We start from the raw sequence: 9,140 nt of genomic DNA on the forward strand, positions 1-9,140 counted from the left end.
TCTGCCCTGTATTCGCTCCTCTGGGGCCTGGTGGCTTCTTTCCTAGTTTCAGCCACTCCGTCTGCCCTGGATTAAACCTTCCCCATCCCTCTGAACTCTTCTCTAACGTCCGCTTTTGTAGTCCCAGAAGCCTTGGGTCTCAGGCTGTCTCCTGAATGTGAAAAAGTCCTCCATTTCACCTCGGCCTAGTAGATTGCACTAATTCACACTGAGGGGCGAATGAGGCTGAACTCATGAATATATTTGCAGCTCAGGAGTACAGGCGGGGTGAGGGGTGAGGGCTGCAAGAGGTGGTGTGCAGGGGTGGGTGTGTGGTCACCAGGTTTGCAGGCCAGCACACATCTTCAGGAGCAGCGTGACTGCCGCTGGCCCGAGAAGACCCCTCCTCACTCACAGACACATTCTCCCCAGGCTCGGGGGAGAGGACGAAGCACTGGATGTGGGGTTCGTGTTGGCCCCCAGTCTTTGGTGGCCTCAACATTTTGGCTGAGATCAAGGGCGGAGGCCTGACGGCCAGGGGACCTGGCTGAGCTGCCCACATCCACCCCCCGCCGCCCTGGGGCACAGACTTCTCACCTGACAAGTGTGGCCAAGACCCGCTGGCAGTGAGCTCAGCGTTTTATTTCCCTGCTGTGACATGTAGTATTTGAGCTGTGAGATCCCATTAGCTCTCCCGTGTCCCTGGGGCTTTACATTTTCCATTGAATTCATTTTAACCAACATTTATTGGCTGTGTGCAAAGCTCTGGGCTCAGCACAGAAAAGCTAATGGTGAATTGGCCCCGGGGGAGCTCCCAGTGTAGCAGGAACAAACCTGCAAGCCCAGGCTTCCAGTACCGGGCGGGGCGGGTCTGGGGAATGAGCAGCCCGCCGGAGGGCAGGGCGGAGGGAGAATTCCTTCCAGGGCAGGGCGGCGGGAGAACTCCTTCCACAGGGACTAGTGGGCTGTATGTGGCTGCTGGTTAGAGAGAACTACAGAGAAGAGACTTGAAGTGGGCTTTCTTAGGAGGGCTTCAGACAGACGAGGCACAGAGGAGAGGGTGCAGGCAGCCTGTGGCAGGTGGGGAGAGAAGCTGGACAGGGAGTTGGGACCAGACCACAAAGAGCACTGGTTAATACTCAAACCTGACGGCCAGGGAAGGGCACCAGGAGTCTGATCTCCCATACGGTACGGAAATATCTGAGTGTACGTGCATTTTTTAAGGGGAGACTATACATTTTATCAGGGACTCAGTGAGATACCTCACTGCTGATCTAGACCATAGGGGAACCCATCAGAACTTTTAAAAAATTATTTATTATAGAGATTTTCTAAGTATACCAGAAGTAATGGACCCCATATAATGGACTCAGAATGCCCTACCTTCAGTGATGACCAACTCATGGCCAGTCTTCTTTCAGCTATTCCTCCACCTCTTCCCACACTCCCAAATTAATTTGACATGAATTCCAGACATCATATTGTTTCAATCGTAAACATTCAGTATGTATCCAAAAGATAAGGATTCTTAAAAAAAAATCCACAAGCTTAAGTCATCTAAAATGCTTAACAATATTTCCTTAATATCATCAACTATCCAGTCAAGTGTTTACATTCCCTTATTTTTATTATCAGTTTGTTTATTCGATTCAGGATCCATAGAAAGCTTGTAAATTGGTCTTTAAAGTCTCTTTTAATTCATAGGCTCCCCTTTCATCTCTCTCTCTCTTTTTTTTTTCTTCCTCTTGCAGTTTTTTGTTGAAGAAACCTGGTCATTTGTCCTGCAGAGCTTTTCACAGTCTGGATTTTGCAGGTGTGCCCAGGGTGTCATTTAACATGTGCCTCTATCTGTGTCTCCTGTAAATTGGGAGTTAGAGCTAGAGATGTCATCAGATTCAGGTTTGATTGTTTTTTTTTTTCCCCCGAGACTACTTCAGGAGGGTCATAATGCCTGGTCATCTCCCTTCCTGCCATCAGCATGATTTTATGCAGGAAGAGAAATGCTGGGCATTTCAGAAAAGGCTCTCTGTAGAGTGGAGTCTGGGCAGAGTTAGGGAGACTTGGAGGCAGGCCGGCCAGTTGGGAAGCTCCTGCAGTGATCTCAGCAAGCTGCTGCCTTCCAGCCTTGCAGATGATCTCTTGTAAACAAGGGCTGCCTTCGTGTCTGCATTTCAGAAGGCCCGCTGGAGCTGCGAGCAACCCTCTGAAGCGACAAGCTTGTTTTTGTGACCTGGAGGGACTTGAGAGCCACCTGAGGTGCATGAAGCAACTAAATACAGCAAAAGAAATGAGCCACTTTTATGGCTATGTTTGCTTTTTTTCTGAAGCTTTGCTAGGTGAATTATATCTCCAATGTGCCGCCCCTCCCCAGAAACATAAAATCCCCAGGGGTTAGGAGGTGGGATGGAGCTGAGAACCCCATCTGTGTGGTTTGCTGTGTGTGTTTTAAACGAGAAAAACAGCAGCTGTTTTTTCGCTAGCAAATGCTTAAACAGTGAAAAAGCCCCAGATTGCAATATCTCATCCTACTAAAAAGGTACCAGGAACTTAATGCTTGAAAACGGTTTCCAATCTCTTTTGGGACCAGAAATAGTCCTGTTGTCTGTATGCCCATCAGTTGGTCTCTGACTCTCCTTGAAATGCAGGAAAGAGAGAGAAAGAGAGAGAGAGAAGCATAGCATACCTCTTACACATAAAAGTATCCAGTAATGTAATTTCTGAATGTGTAACTCGGCTTATTTTCCGATAGTCTTGAGTCATAAAATGAGACATTAATTTTAGGAAACATTTTGATTCCAGGATGTAATAAAATCATATTGGATGCTGTGAAAGATTTTAAAGTGTGCTTTTAAAGGAAAATAATACACTTTGGATGACTATGAAGGAGTTCAGCTATTCAAAATAAACTATAAAATGCAAATAGAAATGTACCTGGACTATGTTTGCATTTTGGCACCAATACCTTAGAGCTCTGCTGTGGCAACAAGAATGGCAGCTGAACTGAGCAGACCCCACGGGGCCTAGCATCCAGCATCACCATGGCACCCACTCCCCACATCCTGCAGCTTGATCTAATGCAAACTAGCGCTGAGGGCTCCTCAGTGTCCGCGTCTGAGTGTTTTGAGGAGGCTGATTTTAAGAATGAGCAGGTTGATGTGGCATGGAGAGAGCAGAGAAGTAGGCAGGGCCCAGCCCTGATGTAAACACCCAGGAGCCTTTTGGACAGCAGCTGGGGAGGGGGTAAGGAAGGACTCTGAAGTCTCGTAAGCCAAGGTTTTAGAACTAGACTACCACTTCCTGGCTGGGTGACCTTGGACATGTCATTTAACATCTCCTGTGTTTCCTTTATCAATAAAGGGGTATAAAAATCCCTTGTTTCTAATACCCAGTAATAGGTGGGGACTAGAAATAATGGTTAGGAAAACTGGCTATGCCAAGAACCAAGTAGTTGCCCAAGAAATGATAAATGTTATTATTACCAGGACACATAAGAAAGTAAGTCAATAATAGAGGAAGAGGTTAGCTATCATTTATAGCTGAGGGAATATTTTGTAATTTCGTTTTTGTTATTCAGTAAGGGTAATATAAAGGTATTTCTCTGATTTATGAATATTGAAAGTCTGTGGTATGGTAACCAGCCGCCAAGTTGATGCCCAGGGACTCCTGGTCTTCATGACTAGAGGGGGATGTGTAGTCTCTCCATATTGCATAGGATTGGCCTGTGTGGTCAATAGAATATGGCAGAAATAATGGAAAGTCACTTCTGAGATTAGGTCATAAAATACATTGTATCTGTATGCAAATGATTGAGGTTGGATCCTTATCTCACACCATATGCAAACACTTTACTCAAAATGGGTCAAAGACCTGAATGTAAGAGCTAGAACTATATTAAACTCTTAGAAGAAACCTAGGGGAATCTTTATGACCTCGGATTAGGCAATGGTTTCTTAGATATGACACCAAAAGCACAAAAGAACAAAAGAAGAAATAGATAAACTGGACACCATCAAAATTAAAATTTTTTGTGCTTCAGGACCAAAGTCTTGATCAAGAAAGTGAAAATAAAACCCACAAGATGGGAGAAAACTTTTGCAAATTATATTTGATAAGGATCTTATATTTAGAATATATAAAGAACACTTATAACTCAATAATAAAAAGACAAATAAATGGGCAAAGGGTCTGAATAGACATTTCTCCAAAGGAGATATACACATGGCCAATAAGCACATGAAAAGATGCTCAACATCACAGGCCATGAGGGAAATGCAAATCAAAATCACAATGAAATACCACTTTACACCCATTAGGATGGCTATAATAAAAAAAGGTAGACAATAACAAGTGTTGGCATGGATGTGAAGAAATTCAACCCCTTATACATTGCTGTATACATTGGGAATGTAAAATAGTGCAGCTACTTTGAGAAACAGTCTGGCAGTTTCTCAAAATGTCAAACATAGAGTTACCATTTAACTGAGTAATTCCATTCCTATGTACATACCCAAGAGAAGTAAAAACACAGGTTGACACAAAAACATGAACATGAATATTCATAGCAGTATTATTCATAACAGCCAGAAAGTGGAAACAACCCAAATGTCTATCAATTGATAAATGGACAAATAAAATGTGGTCTCTCCACACAATGGAATATTATTCAGCACTAAAAAGGAATGAAGTACTGATATATGCTACCAAAAGGATGACCTTTGAAAACGTTATGCTAAGTGAAAGAAGCCAATCGTGAAAGACCACATTGTATGATTGCACTTACATGAAATGTCCAGAATAGGTAACTCCCTACAGAGAGAACGTGGATTACTTGTTGTCTAGGACTGGGGGGCTTAGAGAGAAATGGGGAGAAACGGTTATGGGGTTTCTTTTGGGGGTGATGAAAATACTCTAAAATTGCTCATGGTGATGGTTGCTCAACTCTGTGAATATCCTAAAAATATTCACATACTATACACCCAAGCACTTACCAGCCAGCTTAAAAATTAGAATATTACCAAGAACATTACTCACTCCAGTGGAATTCTTTTCCTTTTCCCAAAGGAAACTCTGAATTTTATGTTAATCCTTCCTTTACTTTTCTTTCCATCTATTGTTTTCTAAGGTTTCTGGTTGTTTGTTTGTTTGCCCATGGTGGCCAGCATGTTTGCAGTGGGGAGGATTCTAGACCAGACTAACCATTTTCAGGTTTCTGGGTGAAAAATCCAGACAAGAAAAGTCTAATACCCAGCTTCCCTCTCCCATGACCACCCTAAGTAACGTAGACTCTGGGTGGCATGGCTGTGTCTTGAAACAAATGCCATTAGTCATGTACCATTAAAGATCAAAGGGACTTTAAATATCATCTAGGCTGAAGATGGTAAATTCTCGTCAGAATGCTGCCGTTCCTGTGCTCATGCAGACATCACTAATCCATCAGGATGTTCTTTCATACTGACCTGTTTTGATCCCAGGGAAGAGATGGTGGCTGTAACTACCATCAATCAACCACAGGAAGGAAACTAACATTTATTAGACACCTACTATATGCCAGAGGCTGTGCCAAATGCTTTAACCTTTATCTTATTTAAACACCACAATTCTCTAAGCACTAGTATCTCCATTTAGGGCTGAGGAAGCATCACTCAGAGATATTGAGTCACTTGCCCATGCAGTTAGCAAATGTCAGAGCTGAGATTCAAACCTGTACAGCTGGGGAGCTGGGTGGAACCTGACCCCCGAGAGAAATACAAATTAATCACAGTGAAAAGATGCCACAAGACCACACAGAAGTCCATCTCAATCAAACACGTGAATGAAGCTACCAAGTAGATCCAGCTCCTCACCTAAGAAGGCACAGCCTCTCTCTGGGCAGACATTAGCCAGCAGCAATGGTATCCATGGGTGCCCAGGATTCTCCAACCCTCATTACTGGAGGTGATGAGAAAAAAGAGGGAGAAGGGAAGCAAGGTGTCCTTTGGCACCAGTGTCCCAGAGCTGACACCCCTGCAGTGAGGGGACCTGAAGGAGACCTCTTCTTTCCTGCCCTGTCCAATGTCAGGCTTGGCTCTCTGAGGAATCACTGGTCACCAAAACCTTCAGACACAGGTTTTTAACAATTTTGAAAGTTCCGGGCTATAAACTCAACTCTAGATAGGCCACGCAGAGGGCCTGGTTCAGACAGCTCTCATCTGATAGAAAATCCCAGGAGGCCTATGGATGTGGCCCACCCTGTAGAGCTCATTTGGGCACAGGCATCTGAACAGGCACTCAAATCACCTGATGGACGAGGGATCTGAGCTGAATTCTGGCTCCAAACAAAGGTGGGGCCGGTCAGGGCAGGAGAGGCTCCTGCCTCCGGGTCTGGTGGAAGCTGCGTGGAGCCAAGTCAGTGCTTAATTATCATCTAAGACCAAAAAAATTTTTAAAAACACCCCAAAAATGCTGCTTTCAAGTTTGACGGAAGGGGACTCCAAGTGCTGAGCACAGAGCAGGAACTGCTCCAAGCAACCAGACTGGGCGGGGCTGAAGCAAAGCAGCCTTGGGCTTTGCCTTCACATTTCAAAAGCCTGACTCAACCCGTGATGTTTTAGCCGCCTGTTGACTTCCTGAAGCCTAATTACAGCCCCCTGGTGGGGGGGGGGGACACACACATCCCTCTGGGTAACGCAGGGAGGCCCACGCACAGCCCCATGACCCCTCTTTGCACACGCAGTGTGAAGTGGGAGATGATGCACGACAGGAAAGGGTCGTCAAGCCTTCTGAGTCGGGGCCACAGCCTGATGTCGCCGGAGTTTCCGACTTCGCCCTCAGCGCGCTCACCAACTCAGTGCCTTCTTTATCCCAAGTGAAAAGGGACGGTTGTCTCACTTGGTGCCCAGGGACCCCAGAATGTTTACTCTTCTTTGTAGAGAATATTTCTGGGCCCGTCCTCTTTTTTCCCACACTATCTAGGACAAAGCTCCCCTTACAGATGGAGGGAGGACTGTGGTTCCTGCTCCGGTTCCGTGCCTTCCCCCAGGATAAACGGCTTTACCCTCAGCTTTATGAATTCCTTCCTTATTCTTACTTATCTTAGAAGCTATTTTTAATTGACCCGATGTCTCATGATCTGTTGATAAAAGCACCACTAAAAGTGTCCTGTGTGCATGTAAATCACTGTTAATTTGATGTTAAGTCGAGGCCTTGGCATAGATTAGATGCAAACTCAGATTTTTACTTTGATGCTATGGCTCTTCCCTTTATGCTATTGTTCTTCCCCTAAGAGGGAGACAGAGGAGAAGGAGGACGTAGGGAAGAGAAGGGAGGTGGTGTCTGTCTCTAGTTGCAAGCGACAGAAACTGACATCTAGCTGAGATGGGAAAGGATTTTCTTAGAGGGGCACCAGGTGGCTTTCAGAATCCAGTGGCGAGTCCAAGAACAGGGCTTCGAAAAGGACAGGAGCCAGAGTGTACTGGGGTCTGGGCAGGAGAAACGAATTAATTAATAGCTGCCTTGGGGCTCTGTCCCTGGAACAAATTTGCTCCCACAATTTCTGTCTCACTTGGAGCAATTGTCAAAGTCCCAGGAGAGAGCCTGATTGGTTGTACTAGGACTACTTGTGTACCTTAGGCCAGGAAAGAGAAGCACCCCAAGATGGCACACAGTGCAGGGGAGACATCTAACTCTCTACACACTGTTAGCAAATCAAGGAGAAATGGATGCTGAGTGCCCAAACGACAAATGACTACTACACCAAAACTTTCTAGGTGTTGGGGACTAAGACTCTGGCCACCCCAAACTGGATTAGGGCTGGGGCAGGGCCCTGCAGGTTGAGTCTTATTCATGACATTGGGATGGTCGCCATCATTACCACCATCTCCTTCTATCTAGGAAAGATGGGCTGCGCCCCTACATCCTCCAAACCTGGCTGCTGGGGTGGGGGGGGGGCAGCATTTCTTCTCTCAGGAAGTAGTCCTCATCCAAAAACATAAGATCCAGCTATAAGGTGGTAGACCAATCAGCGACTTACAATCAACTGTGTAGACACACTGTCTTACAAAGACCACTCATAATGCAGTGGTCTTTATGGTTAAATGACTTGAGTTGGACATCTAGCACTACTTACCAGTTATGAGACTCTGAGAAAATACCTATACACTCTCTGAGCCTCAGTTTGTTCTGCTGTAAAATGGGGAGATAATAACATGTACTCTGCCTCCATCTACATGTCATTCTATCAAATGAAATAAAAATTGTCAGAGTTTGTAAGCTGTGAGCTATATACAGATTCAAGGAAGCATGCTATAATTTTCATTATTATCAAGTGAGGCCAGGCTGCTTGAATAAGTGGACAGAGGCAGGAAATGCAGCTGGAAACCACAGTAACTGAGGGGAAGTTTGAGGAGTGGAGAATGGGAGCTTAGAGGGCAATCATCTAGGCTTTCCGATTCTTCTCAACGTCAAGCGCTATGAATAGGTGAGGCTCCACTAGATGCCGTCACACATCCCAAGGCCAAATGGCCTGAGGGTAGAGTTATAAATTCCACCAGTAATTTTAACAGCTCTGTTTTAAGCTCTGTCTCCTTTACTGAGACCCTAACTGCGAAAGCCTTCCTGGCAATTAAGCTTCTTGAGGCTGAGCATTAACAAAGCTGGGTTGCCTCCAGACTCCCTTCCTCGCCTCTCACAGGTTGGCATCATGCAAGGATGGAAGCTGATAAAACACTCCCTCTTCCATCGCCTGCCTGTATCTCGCTGGCCGTGTTTCCTGCAGCTGTGCTCCAAGATGAACATTTCAATTGTCTCTCCTTAATAGCCTCATCTCCCCCTACTCCAGGGGGACGTGAATTCCTCTCCTCGCTTACATGCCCCACTTCAAGCCATCTGCACGCACTACAGGACACTTGCCACCTGACATCTTGATGTTCAAAACCATCCAAATCCTCTGGAATCTCACTGCTTGTGCTATTTATGCCCTCGGAACATGAAACAGAAAGCAGCCCTCTCATCTCTTCATTCTAAATGTTTCATACAGGTTCCATGGACCTGGTCTGTCACAAGATGGGCTTGGTCTAACATAGTCTTTTTATTAATTTCTCATTGTCTTCCATATCCTTGTCCCTTAGTGACTATTCCGGACCCTCTCTTCTTTAAAATCCTATTCCCACTCACATTTTTATTGC

Source organism: Eschrichtius robustus, chromosome 7 (genome assembly GCF_028021215.1).
Source record: "Eschrichtius robustus isolate mEscRob2 chromosome 7, mEscRob2.pri, whole genome shotgun sequence".
In the NCBI taxonomy this organism is placed as follows: Eukaryota; Metazoa; Chordata; class Mammalia; order Artiodactyla; family Eschrichtiidae; genus Eschrichtius; species Eschrichtius robustus.